The 16125-nt window shown below is 34.4% G+C and overlaps 1 long non-coding RNA gene across 2 annotated transcripts; it reads left to right on the top strand.

Moving 5' to 3' along the window:
- The first annotated feature begins 2997 nt into the window (after positions 1 to 2997).
- Positions 2998 to 5494, top strand: LOC145630610 (uncharacterized). Of its 2 annotated transcripts, none has more exons than XR_014112123.1 (3): positions 2998 to 3091; positions 3360 to 3443; positions 5310 to 5494. It is a non-coding gene; the product is annotated as an uncharacterized LOC145630610 (long non-coding RNA). The 2 variants fall into 2 exon arrangements; XR_014112124.1 differs by lacking the exon at positions 5310 to 5494 and adding an exon at positions 3757 to 3811.
- The last annotated feature ends 10631 nt before the right edge of the window (positions 5495 to 16125 follow it).

Genomic DNA, 16125 nt, shown 5'->3' with positions numbered 1-16125 from the left:
AGTAACTTAAAGTTTCAATCACTTAACATAATTAAAGATTGAATCTTTAATACTTGGAAGCCTCAAAGAACAACAGTTTCACACTTAATGCAATTAGTTTGCAATTATGTGAAAATAAAACCAAACTTTCAAGCACAAATTAATACCAAGTAATCATGCCTAAAGAGGTTTAAATTATGTATTGAACCAATGACATAACCGCCATAAATATGCAATTAATTTTCAAGGTTAGAAAGACTTAAAATTTTTCGTAAAAACAAAGAAACCCTCAAAAATTGCATTTCTGGTCGTTTTTTGGCTAAAAACCGTGTCCTAGAAGGGTAAAACCATTTCCATAACACATTTTCCACCCAAAATTCACTATTTTTGGGTCGAAATCTGGGTTCGGGGCTGATGATAGCTTTAATATGAAGTTAAAATAAATAAAACGAGCTACTAATCTAATTAGCACTTCAAGACCAGAAAAATTAAGCCATAAAACACCTTGAAAAAATATTATGGTTTGAAAAATAAACGACCGTGGCTCCGATACCGCTGTTAGGGTTTGGTAAGTCCAACTTACCGCGGAAACAACCCCGACCCAAAGAGCCACTGGCAATTAATAAAACTGTAAAGCATAACAAATAAACATAAAAGGATAAAATTGGAATTTAACTTTGACGCGTGCTTCGCCCTCAAAGACGGGCTCTTACTTGAAAGCTTTAAGCTCCGAAAATACGCGAGCGTCCAACGAAAGTCCACCCGCAAAAACTTCTAGCGACTTTTAGGTCCGTTACCTCGTGGTTAGCGAGGTCCGACCAAAACCCGAGTATTATATGAGTTTAAGAGTTTATGCTAATGCAATCCTCTATTGAACTCATACTCAAGCACTCTTCCCAAAAACCCAAGATGAGTATTTATAGGCAAGAGGGAAAGTGGGAATTTCTATCCCATCAATGTGGTAGTCATGAAATTCCACAATTTTATTTTAAAGCTAAATTAATATAAATAAGCAAACTAATAATAAATCTACAAGTGTCACTATGATATGTAAAGAGAAGTGAGGACCACTTGGAGAGTAGGGGACCATAACTGCTCCCCACTCCATTCTCTCCTTGTGACATATGTCCCTCACCTTTTCCCCTCCCTTCATTTGCTTCCCCTACTGCACACGGCCCACCACCCGCACCAAGGTGATTTGGGCTGCTGCTGCTTGCGGCCATCAAGCCACACACACCTTGTGCGGGCTGCTGCTTGCACTTGCGGCCGTGGCTGCTTAGCGTTGGTGCGCTAGCATGCCCTAGCCAGCCTAGGCTTGGCTTGGTGCGCATGCTAGCCACCAATGCTTAACACATAATGCCCCTAGCACTCGGATGCTCGAGGCATTCCGATGCTAGGGGTATTTTGGGAAATATTGTTGATTTATTATTATTTGCGTGTCTCGTCATTTACTATATTTGATTCTAATTCCGACGCTCGGTTTCGACGCTCTAAGCTCGAATTTCCGACGTCTAAATATTTAATACTCGGGCAACGAATTAATTTCTTCCGAATTAATTCGTCGAGTTGGTTCGTTTACTGCTAAGGGTGTGACCTGAAGGGTTCAGTCAAGATCAAGATGTAATATTAATTATGCATTAATATTACTGATCGGAAGCGGCCTCCACCTAGACATTCCGATCACTTGACCTTACTGAATATATTAGCTTTCTAATAATTCTAAACCCACTATAGGAATAGTACACTTGTTCGAAGGACACCATTCCTTTCAGCCGGTGGCCGGCGGCCCACCGGTGGTGGTAGCCGGCGGTGATAGTGAGGGCTAAAAGCAAGGGGAAGGGGGAAAAGAAAGAAAAAGAAAAATAAGGAAAAGGGAGAGAAGTTTACCTTTGGTTTTCTCCACTCTGGGCAAAGTTTGATTTGCCGCAAGTGTTGAATATTCTTCTTCCTAAACTTTCTCTTTTAAATCTTTCCTAATCCCTTCCCTAATAAATCTTTACTAAAATAAAACTTTTTAAAATTAAACCCCTGCTTAAATGAAATAAGTAATTAAATAAACTTTTCTTTAAAATGAATAATTAAAATACTTTAAATAAAATATTTCAATTTATTTAAATACTTCTCAAAGTACTTTTTAAAATAAGATACATATAAAAATACGGGAATTTAGAGTCTACCCTCCTTAAAATAAGTTTCATACCGAAACTTGGGAAATGAAATTTAATCTTTTTCCTCACAATATTGTTGTACTTTTTGTCATACATTTACCTTTTTGTCTCTCTAGGAACACAATGACTAAAAATACACGTTAAAATTGTGTGAAAAGCACATAAATAACTGAAAATATAGGGTAAAAGTGCGACATTCTACCGCATTATGCCCCCCTTAAAGAAAATGAGTTATCAGGTCTCTCTTTATATGTTAAACTTTGGTCTAGCTCAATGGTTTCAGGTTGTAGCACATGGGATTAATCAGGTATATACCTTCTTAATTGAGACACATGAAATACATCATGCACTTTGCTTAGCTCCATAGGTAAGGCTAACCTATAAGCTACTTTGCCTATCCTCTGCAGTATTTCATATGGACCAATGTACTTGGGGCTAAGTTTTCCTTTCTTCCCAAATCTCATCACTCTTTTTATTGGTGATAATGCTATTTGAATCTTACACTAGTAGAAAAATACAAAAAGGCACCGAGCCATGCCCACCGGTTTTTCAAAACCGGTGTGGAAAAAATGGGCGGGATTAGGCTTTTTTTAATTGCCACCGGTTTAAACCGAACCGTTGGCATATGTTTTAAAGGCCACACGGTTCAAACCGGTGGCAATAATTAAAAGAAAAAATCGCCCCTCAATTTTCATTCACTTGTCGCCTTCTCTCTCTCTTTCCTCCATCTCGTGTTCTCTCTACTCTCTCCTCAACTAGATCTCCCTCTTCTCTCTCTCTTTCCTCTCTCCACCATGCCGCCGTCCATTCCTCCCGTTTCCCTCTGTTCATGTTCACGACGTGTCAGTCAGTCGGTCGGTCCTAGCAACGGCGGCAGTGGCACAAGGAGCTGATACAAACCCACCTCTCGTCGTTTCCCCCTCGCGAAATGATTTTCCCTTAAGGTTCGTGCTTTTTTCTTCTTTTCTCTTTAATTAATTTCTTTATTTCGTGATTTTTGAGTTTTTATTTTTCTCAAATTTACAATTTCATGTTTTCGGAAACCAAGGGTTTTCTGATTTTTGATTTTAATTACATATTACTCTATAGAAATTGTTCCTTTCTCAATTACATGCAGCACCTCAATTACTGAATTTAGACAACATTTCATTGTCAGATTTCTTGAAATCATATAGATCTGTGTTTTTGAGCTTTCAAATTACTGATATGTAGTGGAGCGAACTTGGGTACGGGATTTAACCCGGGTATTGTGGCCATGTGAAGGTTGGGTATGGTGATGAGTTTGATGATGATGAGGTAAAGGATGTCTCTTGATAATTTTTCTACATTTTCGTGATAATCTGACCCTAATTACAGTAAAAAATTGAATTTGATATGGGGCTTATCGATTTTGTCTTTGATATGTATATTCACGTAGGTTTGTTATGTTGAGATTTGATTTATATCTGTGATCAATGTTGAATTTTGGTTTTGTCTATAAATCACTTAATTCTTAAGAAATAGGTATGTAGGAACTCAATTTTGGTCGAACAATTTAATTTTGAAATACTGCTTTTTGCTCGTGAGATTTGTCAATATTTTGTGTGTATTGTAATTGTTTCTCGCATAGGTTTACTGTGATGGCTGTGATGTTTGGGAGCATGCTGAGTGTGCTGAAATCTGTGGAAAAAATCTCAAGGTTGGTTCACTCTATGTTTTTGTTTTATTGACAAGACCTGGTGCTTGTAAAGACTGTTTTTAGAGGATTTATTTGTACATTCTGTTTTTATCTAAGGATTTGGAAGATGCGGAATATTACAGATTGCAAGCCAAAGTTTGCATTTGAGCCATCATACTCTGTAGCTCTACCTGAAATCAACCCAAAGTACGTGTTTACTTCTGTTTGTTGTTACTGTTACTTTACTTTCATTGTTATCATCATTATTAATATTGTTATGGATAATTTATTATAGATTTACAGTAAATACTTTTATTATTATTACTATTATTGTTGTTTCTGGCATTTATACAACCTATTTTGAGCTCAAACAATTTAGTAAGAGTTACTATTGTATGATACAGACAACCTGTGACATCCGATGAGGTAACTGTTGCGTGCAATGGTATGGAGGCATCATATATCCCAAGCCTTCACTTGTAAGTTCTAAAGGTTACAAAAATTATATATTATGCTCTTTTAAATTCTTTTTTTAAATTTTGCAAACAATCTGCTATTAATTTGATTACTTGTGCTCTTCTTTTTAGGGTTGTGTGTAAGTGTGGTAAATGTGGGACAAGGAAGTAGTCATTAAGTGAATGGGAAAAGCACACTGGTTGTAGAGCCAAGAAATGGAAGCATAGCGTCAAAGTCAAAGGCTCAATGATCCCCTTGTATCAGTGGGTAAGGCAGTCCTTTCTGCTTTAATTTGAATATGTCAAAACATTATGATTATCTTGGATTTATCTAGCATAGTTGTCGTTTGGTGGTCTCCTTGTACAATGTGATCATACTCAATACTCACGCTATCGGATTTCTGAATCACTTATGATGAAGGATATAAGATCATTTAAGTGAAAGGCCCTTGATAGTTTTTCATAGTATTTGTTTAAGCAAGGATATGTTTAGTGCAAAATTTTAATGAGATAGATGATATTTATGCAACCTTTGATGAATCTTTGTATTAGAAACACCAAGATCTATCATATATGGATAATATATTAGTAGGAATGATCAGTTGGGAAATGCTATATCTGCATATTAATGCATTAATTGAAGTAAAGTACTCGGATTTTGTATGTTGGTTATAACCGAGTCTAGCAGTAGGTTTGCTGAATTTAAATGACATTTCCAGGTGTTGATACAAAGGACTAGTGTTTTGTAGTCTATTTTTAATATGACTAGAAATAATAGACATTCACTTATTCATTTGCATAGAAACAAAAGATAATCTTTGTGCATGGCTCTCTACATTTTTTATGTAATGTATTTAGTGGAAACAAAGAAAGTCTTTGCTAGTCTATTTACATGAGAGATTGTGTATATGTAAATATGAGGCCCACTTACTATATGACTCCGATTTTTTTCTTTATTCTATGTTATATAAGCCCATTTTTAATGTACAATTAGAAAAGCTCCATTTTGCATATCATGACTTAGTAATTTACATTTTATATTTCTCTCAGGTAGTTGCATCACATATCTATGCTGATAATCGGGCCCCTATTGAGAAATTAAAAGATGGTGAAGCTCCCCTTTTGACAACTTGCAATCAAAAGCTGCTCATAACTGTACGATGATGGTTGTAGCTCTTATTGTTGCTCACCCTGCGTAAGTATCATGAAAGATTCTATAGAATGTATACACTAAATTTGATCAGAGTAGTAGTTCTATAGAATGTATACACTAAATTTGATCAGGTGTCTAGTCATCAAATGAACATAGAATGTTACTAGGACTCCTCACATAAATCAGACTATAAGTTTCTGAGTTACCATATATTTTTAATTTCTGAGGCATGTGCATATATTGTGAATTATGAGTGCAGTTCTTTTCTTTCTCATGTTGCTTGTGACAACTGGTATCTCTTTTTGCAAAATTTATTAAGGGGACTTCACTGAGTACATATAGCCCCCCCCCCCCTCTTTATTATTTTTTTTGGTGAAGATCTAGTGAACATATGTACAAAACCAATCTTTGAGTTTTCCTTTGTTCTAAGTTGGTTGGAAGTGGCCTGTGCATGTGGTCTGGTCCTGCCTGAGAGACTCTAGGCACTTGTCCTGTGCTACATTTCTGAAAATCAGCTTAGCAACTTGGTCCTGCCTGAGAGATTTGTTTATCTGATTTATGATTTGTTTACTCTGATTTGTGTAGGTTCTTGTTCAAAATGCTATAAGTTGATTGATTGATTGATAGTATTGTCTGGAATTTTACTTCTTCCGTAATAATGAACTTGTAATTTGGTGAAAATATACTGAAGTCTGTCAATATCAGGAAGAATTAGTCAGGCCAGAATTAGATCAGTTGCTTTGGGATGAGGATGATGAAGTTGGAGGAAGAGGAAAATAACCAAGCAAAGAATTCACCAAATACTAAGGGCTCACAGTGAAGAAGGTACTGGACAATCTGATAACGGGCTTAATGCTGGTTGAGAATTTGCCTAAAAATTCATTTCGTTCATGCCACTTTGTTTTTCGAGGAATATTGTAATTTTACAGCTTTTTTATGAAAAAAAATGTAAGTTAATATATATGTTAGTGTTTATATATCATTTTAAGTGACAAAAATGCAAATTTTTTTTTTTTATTTTATTTTTTTGGCCATTATTGCCACCGGTTTTGACCAGGAACCGGTGGCAATAACCTCTTTAAAAAAAGCGGGAAGGGTTATTGCCACCGGTTTTGAACCGGTGGCTTTTTATACGATTATTGCCACCCCCCAAATGCCCAGCGGTTCAAAACCGATGGCATAGGGGGGTTTTGAACCTGTGGGGAATTGCAAATTTCTACTAGTGTTAGATTGAGTTTCCCTTACTTTCTTTACTGTATCTTTGATCATTTTAGGCCCTAGAATAACTAATTCACTTATGTCGTTCCAAAAAATTGGACTACGAAACTTCCTCCCATATAATGCCTCAATTGGAACCAATTTATGCTCGCATGATAACTATTATTATAGGAAAATTCAATCAAATCCAAGCTATCCTCCCATCCTCCCTAGAAATCTATAATACAATCTCTCAACATGTTCTCCAAGGTTTGAATGGTTCATTGAGGTTTCCCATCTATGGCAGGGTGAAATGTTATACTCATCTTAAGTGTCGTACCAAAGTTTTCCTATACGCTTTTCCAAAATTTGGAAAGAAACTTGGAATCTCTGTCAGACACAATATCCTTTGGAACTCCATGTAACCTCACATTATTCTTGATGTAAGCTTTTGCAAGTTGCTCCATCTTCCAAGTCTCCTACATTGGTATAAACACCCGTAGATTTTGTAAGCCTGTCCACCACTACCCAAATGGTATCATTTCCACTCTTTGATTTTGGAAGGCAAGTCACAAAATACATTGAAATATAATCCCACTTCCATCGAGGAATTTCCAATGATTGGGCAGTTCCCTAGGGCCTTTTGTGCTCAATTTTCACCTTTCGGCAAGTCAGACACTTTGCTACGAATTCCGCAACTTCATTCTTCATTCTAGGCCACTAATACACCATTTTCAAGTCATTGTATAGCTTATCCCCTCCTGCATGCACTCAATAGGGTGTATTGTCTCCCTCTTCCATTAGCTTTCTCTTCACTTCTTCACACTTTTGGCTTGGGGTACACACTGTAATACCCCGTATTTTTGAAACGTATTTCTAATTAATTATTGAATTAGTATTCTCTAAAAAAGGGTATTTTAGTAATTTATTTAATTTTTTAATTTTGGAGCCAAAATGGTATTTGAATTTTTGCGCCAAAAGCATTTTAAAAACTCAATTATTATTTTTGGATTTTGGATAAGATTTATTATTCATTTGTTTTATTTTAAAATTTTGATTATTTATATATATTTTGGATATTTTAATTAAACAAAATTATATTTTCTTATTTAATTTAAAAGGGCCGAATTTCCCTAATTAATTTGCTATGATATTCGGATTTTCTAATTTAAAAATCTGATTTTTCTTAGTTAAATTAATTAGTGAATAATTGGTATTTTCATAATTAATTATTTTATACAAAATATATTAATTACACAATTATTTTGAAGCCTAAAATCTAGCAAAATAATTTCCTAAACACTACTAATATTGTCCAAAAATTTGAAGCTATGGAAGCTCAAAATTTTGGCCCATTTTGGTTTGATTTTAGGTGATTTATTTTGGTAAATTGATTTTAATTATCTCCTTAAAATCTCTTATTTTCCTTAATTTTATTTTCCATCTCACAAAGATTTGATCATATTATTTCCCTACCTTATTTCATCCTTGATAATTCCCCAAGTAATCTCTTTTGCCATATTATTTTCATGACAAACACACTTTTCTAAATGTTATTATTCCTAATCACCTTAATATCAAAAGCTTACATATTTCTTTATTCACTTCTCCAAGTAATTTCCTTAATTCTTTTTACGATAATTCTTCCTACATTCTCCTACCATGATTCTTTCATTCATGAGCCTATAAATACCCCTCATACCTCTCATATTCTTCACACCAAAAACCGATTCTCTTCTTCTCTCTTCTTCTTCTTTTCCCTAAACCTTTTTCATACTTTTCCTACAAATTAGCCCGTATACCTTTGCAACCAGTTTTCGGGCACTTTTGGTCATTTTTTGGGGTATTGACATTTCACAAAAGATTGTTCCTCTCAATAAATCCTTGAGGTTAGGCTCAAGAATAAACCGATTATAAGTTATATTGAAGGAGTTATGAACTCTACAAGTTCTGCCTATTCTTTCCAACGAAATTTTAATTCTCTTTAATCCTATTCTTTGTCTTCTTCATGGTGTATTGGTGATTGAACTTTGAAAGTGCGAAGTGTTGATTGATATTCAGAATCAAGGTTCTTGAGGCTCTTTTTGTTCAGTTTTGCTAGCAAGGATCAAGGTACGTTTAGGTGGCTAGATACCTTTGAAAGTTATTAGTTTGAATTAAGTTTTTATATGATTTTATTGGTGATTGAATTAAATTTATTTGAATTATGATTTCGAAATAAATTATATTTGGAGGTATTGATTTTAATATTTGTTTTAAAAAAAGTATTTTTAACGATTGATTTTTAATCATGTTTTGAATGGTTTGAATTACTTATCATATTTTAAGTACAGGATTTGATTTTAAGGGATTTTTTTATTTAAATAAAAGGTTTTTCAAGGAAGAGTTATTGATTTTGAAAAGTTATTAATATGAGATTTTATTCTCAAGTATTTATTTACAAGGTTTGATTTTGAAAGCATGTGAAATTATTTAAAAAAGGATTTTGAATTATATTGGAACTATTGGGTAATTGAACCATTAAATTATTATTATTAATGTTTTATAGGTATGTTGGTAATCCCACTATACGGATTTGGTTTATTGATAAGGCCTTGGACTTTGTATGACCGGGTCTTTCCTCAAGAATAGCCTTGTAACATAAGGAGACTAGCTTGGGGGGTGTGCACACTTGGGTGAGGAATTGGATTATAAGAAATTGGTTCTTAATAAAGGAATTGGTTATATTAACCATTATTTTGAATATGAATCATTGGAATCGGTTTTGGAATAATAAGTTTTGAGTTTATTGGATTACTTATTGGAATTTGTTTTAAAAGCATGTATGCAAATAAATTGAGTTTACACTATCCAACACTTATCGTACTTAGCATAATTTGCTAATCTGTATTTCTTATTTGTTTTGGTTTGCCCTGTTTACCGTAACGGTAATTAGTGTTGACTATTTTCAGGTGGAGTCATGAATGAGCATATGGGAGTCCCGGGATTTGCTTCACCTAGTTTAGGAATGTTGGTATTGTCGTTATTTTGAGTACTCATAACAATTTTACTATTTTTTATAAGTATTAATAAAATAAAGTTGAGTTTCCGCTGCAAGTTTTGTTGTTGAGTTAAGTATTTTGAGTAGCCTTGCGTAATCACGCGGCGGTTATACGCCCAAGTCTATCTCTAGTATAATTATACGTATTATACTAGTATTTAGCGGGAGATTTTGGGGTGTTACACACACCATCGACCTTTGTACCTTAAACTTCCGGCCATCTTCATGAATTTGGAAATCTGTAACTTTGCCTTGCTTAATCTTCTCACGAATCCTATCAAATTTCACATCTCCTACTTGGCTTTCCCTTATTTCATCGAATATGGTTGGTTGGATAGTCAAATTCGCATAAGTGCTAGCTGGTACTCCCCATTCTACTGCTTCTAAGTTCATTTTACTCATTTCCCTACATAACACGTCAGCCACTATCAAAGTATTCAATCCATGATTGGTCTAACGACTTAGAGCAACTGCAACTACATTTACTTTCCCTTCATGATACTGTATGTCCAAGTCATAATCCGTCGTATACTCTAACCATCTCCTTTGGCGAGAGTTCAAATCCTTTTGAGTTAAAATGTACTTTAAGCTCTTATGGTCAGTGTAAATTCTACATTTAACTCCATACAAGTAATGACGCCAAATCTTTAGTGCAAAGATAATTACAGAAATTTCTAAACCATGGGTTGGGTAATTCACCTCATGGGTCTTTAAATTCCTTGATGCGTATGCAATCACCTTCCCATTTTGCATAAGCACACATCCCAATCCATTCTTTAATGCATCACTATCACTATCGTCTAGTAGTGTAAACACTAGTGTTGTAACCAGCTTTTGTTTCAAGAGTTGGAATGCTTCTTCACACTTATCATCCCACTCAAACTTTTTATCTTTCTTCATCAGAGAAGTCATAGGTTTAGCAATATTTGAGAAATATTTCACAAAACGCCAATAATACCCTACTAGACCTAAGAAACTCCGAATGTCAGATACTGTTTTGGGAGTAGGCCAACCCTTCACAGCTTTTATTTTAGTTGGATCTACTTTCACGCCATCCTTAGACACAAAATGATCTAAGAATGCTACCTTTTCCAACAAAAATTCACACTAAGAGAACTTTGCATAAATATTGTTTTCTCTTAGTGTTTGCAGAATTACCCTCAAGTGTTCTACAAGCTCTTCTTTACTCTTTGAATACACCAATATATCATCTATGAACACTACTACAAATTTATCCATAAATTGATGAAACACCCTATTCATCAAATACATAAAGATTGCCGGAGCATTTGTCAATCCAAATGACATCAATGTAAACTCATAGTTTCCATATCTCGCTCTAAATGTAGCTTTAGGATTGTCTTCATCTGCAATTCTCAAGTGATGATATCTGGACCTCAAGTCAATCTTAGAAAACACGATTACGCCTTTAAACTAATTAAACAAATCATCAAATCTTTGAAGTGGATACTTGTTCTTTATTGTCACCTTATTTAATTCCCTATAATCAATACACAACCTCATGCTCCCATCTTTCTTCTTAGCAAACTGAACTAGTGATCACCAAGGAGATGCACTCGGTCTGATGTATCCCTTGTCTAACAAATCCTGCAGTTGCTCCTTTAATTCACTCATCTCTACAGGTGCCATTCGATATGGTGCTTTTTGATATGGTGCTTTGGATATTGGTGCCGTCTCTAGAACTAAGTCTATGGTGAAATTAATTGCTCTCTTAGGTTGCATTTTAGGGATCTTGTCCGGAAATACATCTAGAAATTCATTCACCACTTTTATATCTTCTGGCTTAGTTGCCTCATTATGATCCATGTTTCTCACAGTACAAAAGTACATTGGATGCCCCTTTTTCATGTACTTTTCCAACTTTAACACAGTTATCAACTTAGGGCATTTGGTTTCACCATGCATCCAATAAGTCACTAACTCATTCCCACTTGTGTTCATTTTCACATTCTGCGATCGACAACATATTTCTGCATTGTACTTGCTCAACAAATCCATTACCAGGATGGCATTAAAATCTTTTAACCCAAACTCAATGAGGTCAGACTGAAATACTTTCCCTTCGATCTCTAAAGGTACATTCCTAAAGGTTTTGGTACAATTCACTACCCCACCCGTCGGAATGGTTATTGGTAAATCTACTACTTCTACAGTTTTCAAACAGTCTTCAAGTTTCCAAACAATTCTTTTTGAAATGAATGAAAAAGTTGCACTAGAATCAAAACAAAACTTTAACAGGAATACAGTGAATAGAAAAAGTACCAGTGATGACATCTTTCGTGGAATCAGCCTCATGCCTACTCAACACATTCAGTTTCTTTGCAGCTCCACTTTTCTGTTGATTGTTTCCATTGTTGCTGTTGTTGTTGTTATTTGCTACATTCTACTACGCTCCCTTATTCCCAGTGACGTTATTGTTCCTTGAAAGTTCCTTTGGGTCCCTCCTGAATTATTGTTCTGCTTATTCCCATTACAACCTTTTGAGAAACACTCATACTCTCGATGCCCCAGCTTGTTACAAGCACGATAAGCAACCTAGTTTCCCTCACAATCCTTTCTAGGGTGATTAAATTTGCATCTCTTGCAAAAATAATGCCTCTCATTTATGTTATTCCCTTGGTTATTGTTTCTAGCCCATCCATTGAAGTTACGTCCTCCTTGACGATTGTTACCTTGGGAATTGTTGTTGTTGTTGAAGTTATTGTTGTTATAGTGGTATTTTTTCTTCTTGAAGTTGTTGTGGTTACCCTATTGGTTTCTTGAATTTTGTCCCACCTCTTTCCTCTTTTCTTTCACTTCCACATCCGCTAGCTCCTTCTTTTTCTTCAACTCTAAAGCATACAAACGTGCAGTTCTGTCATACACCTCATCATAGGATTCAAACACTTGTCCACATAACTTCAGTTGTAAATCAATAGTCAAAATACCCTCAAACTTCCTAGCCTTTGCCTTCTCCGTAGAAACAGACTCTTCAGCAAAACGAGACAACTCAATAAACTTTATGTAGTATTCAGTCACTGACATCCTCTCCATTTTGAGGTTTGAGAACTCCTCAGCCTTTTGCTTCTGTAAGAAGCTAGGGTAAAACTTATCTCTCACTTTCTCTTGGAACTTAGTCCAATTGAATCTAAGGAGCACTCTAATAGTTTTCTCATTTTGCTGCCACCAAAGATCAGCTTCACCTCTCAAGTAATAAGTAGCACAACCCAACTTAGAATTCTCTGGGCATCCTACAGTCCCAAACAGTTTCTCAAACTCCCTTAAACAGTTTTCCCATATGGTAGGGTCAAGCTCTCCTTGATAGGTTTGTGGTTTACTTTGGGCCTCCTTCTTGAAAAACTCTCCCTGAGCATCCCCATTGTTGGTTGAATTCCTTGCCAACTAATGGGCTACAACTACCAATTGTCTCACTACATTCAAGTCATTTACATCATTACCAGAAGTACTTCCCTTTGCCATTTTGATTCTCCTAAATTAAGAACAAGGGTTCATATTAGAGATAGCTTTGGGTAGCTCTCAACACATACACTCATCTATTACTTAACACCCTTGAACATATTCACAGTAAAATTTGAAGCTAACAAATTGGGATAGCAAAAGCTAAAAATTCCCTAAGTTTTTAGCTTTGTCAATAAATTATTGATTGCTAACCAACCAACCATTCATTTAATAAAGCATCGCATAAATAATAAAAAGTAATTCCCATATATCCCCATAGCTTAGAAATAATTTATTGGAATTAATTTGCTCGAAATTTGGCTATTGGGATAGTGATGTGAAATGGAAGATTTTAGAAAATAAAATTAATTATTTATCAATAATATAAATAATTTTACAAAGAAATAAATAGGATTATTATTAATTAAAATAAACTAGAATTACTGTAATAATATTGAGTTCTAGAAACTTATTTACTACATAAGCTCACTGACTCAATGTGGTCATGCCACTTATTAATTTAAAATTGAAATAATAATAGTAATAAACTGTAATTAAAACTGAGTATCCATAACGAGGAAAATTATAAAAAAAATCTAATCCTTTCGGATGTTGTCTCTCTTGTCTGCCGACTGCTTGTAGCTATCAGGGTCGATTTCTGGATCATCTGCCTCCTCCATTGGTTCAGGTTACTCTAGTTAAGGTTCTACCTGCACGAACTCTCCCTCTTCCTCCTCATCTGAAGAAATTTCTATAATAATTGGAGTTGGAGGTGGATTTGGGTTAGAAATTTCCATGGGTGAACTATCTACCTCCCGTTGCTCTCCATTGTCTACTTGACCACCCTGTGAGGACGAAGAAGAAGAAGAGGAATTCTCTAACCGATGACTAGGAAAAGGGGGATTTTGCCCCACTGGATTTTTATAATAGTATTCAGGGTATGGAAGGTTGAATTGAATTGTCGACAATGGGCTTTCTCTACCCTACCAAGGATCTGTAATCACAGTACCATTGTCCAAAATAGTTCCTATATTTGTAGTGATTTGGGATGTCCCCTAGTAAGTATAAATCATCAAATTTGGCTCATCAGGAAAACAACGGACAATCATAGCTGATATACGATCAGGGCTATCAAAAACCTTGTCCCTTAAAACATTATTCTTGTAGGAATAGCAAAAGCGAATCTTTTTAACATAATCATAGGGATGTTCATTAGGTTTCTTAGTGAGAGAGCCTAATTTGGTGTATCTTCTAGGAAGATTCGGCATCCTGTAAAGAAAAGACTTAGAAAAGAATTTCCTTTCCCAAAGAAAACAAAATAATAAATTTTTTGCATGAATTAGGTTCAATGTTCAATCAAACGATTTTCTTATTTTTAAACACATAAATACATATCCTAAAGCAATATATTCACATGATTAAACATTCACAACCTAAATATTAATGCATACAAGTACATGATTATTTCTAACTTATATGCCCAAATTCTTTCCTACCTATTCTCACCAACATGCTTTTAAAAATAACTGTAAACACATAATACTTATCTTAATCCTTGCTTTCCTGCAAAAGAATAAACTAAAAAAAAATATTTTTACTCCTTTTTACTTTATATTTTAAAAGATAAGAGGGAAAAAGACCAAGAAAATTTTCGGTCATCCCCTCCCCCCTAAAAAAAATTCAGACATCCCCAGATAAAAATAATTTCAAACCTTATTAAAAAAAATTCGAACCCTTTTAAAATTTAAAAAAAAAAATCAGTCTTAAATTTTATCATAAATATTTTATCTTCAAAAAATAAAATAAAATATAATAAATCTCTTAAAATTTTCACCAATAAATAAGTTTTTGACCAAGTTTAAAAGTAAAACACTTTAAAACACGATTTTGGTTTTAGTGGTAATAAAATCTCAACCAAAGCTCTGATACCACTTTCTAACACCCTAGAAATTCATTTCCTTTTAAATACCTGTTTTGCTCTTTAAAACTCGAAATAGGAAAAATTAAGACATTGCCGCCACTGTGAAAACCACTCAGGCAACTATCAAAGACACACAGCTTACCTTGTTGCATCTATTTTTCAAGCATACAACATTCCACAAAACATTTCAACTAGACAACTACATAATTGATTAGCGTTGATTACACATCGAATGAGTTTCCCAACTAACCTCCCCCAATAAATGAGGTTACTGACACGGGAGCTAACCGTGCCAGCATCAATAACCACTTGTAAGTGGCGGAATTCCTGCGCATAAAAATAACAAAAGGAATGTACAGTGGTATTCCAGTAGAAGTTATGGTTAAATATAAAACCCCATAATTCCCCCCATATGTCCATACTCAAGGTATATATGTTCTAAGAGTTTTGGTGCATAAATCTCTTTCACTTTATGTTATTTACATATTATTAAACTTTATGATGACTCTCAAACCATAATCATTCAATCAACAATAATAATTCAAACAATCAAACATACAAATTTATTTCTTGAATGATTAGTGACCGCATAATATTTAATGTTGAACCCTTTTTAAATCTATCTCGGTTCCAATGACACCTTAAATGCATAAAACGTCACAAATCCTATCTCTCGGTGTTAAAAACACCTTAAGTGCACTAAGGCACCAACATACAATTTATTCCTCAAGTACATAGACACTTACATAGCTCTTTTCCCATGCTTAAAACATTAATAAAAATTATATGAACCATAATAAAATTCTCTTTTAATATTCCAAAGCAAATTAAACATTTAGTTTAATTAAACATGCTCTCTAACATGCCATAAATAAAAGTGTGGTTCATAAACAACATTCCAAACTATAATTTTCCAACCATGCATTAATCCATCACAAATAAATCATGCTTCATAATTCCATCACCAATAACGACCAAATCATAATTTCCATTCCAAATCTAGCATGATACTACATACTACATCAATAAAATTATGCTAAATATGCTAACGTATCTTGAATACGATCTTAAAATTGACACGACTAATAGAAATCAC

This window comes from Chenopodium album, chromosome 5, assembly GCF_948465745.1.
Source record: "Chenopodium album chromosome 5, dcCheAlbu1.1, whole genome shotgun sequence".
Classification (NCBI taxonomy): Eukaryota; Viridiplantae; Streptophyta; class Magnoliopsida; order Caryophyllales; family Amaranthaceae; genus Chenopodium; species Chenopodium album.
Note: the sequence above shows the minus strand (reverse complement) of the source record. Positions and strands in the feature narration are given on the sequence as shown.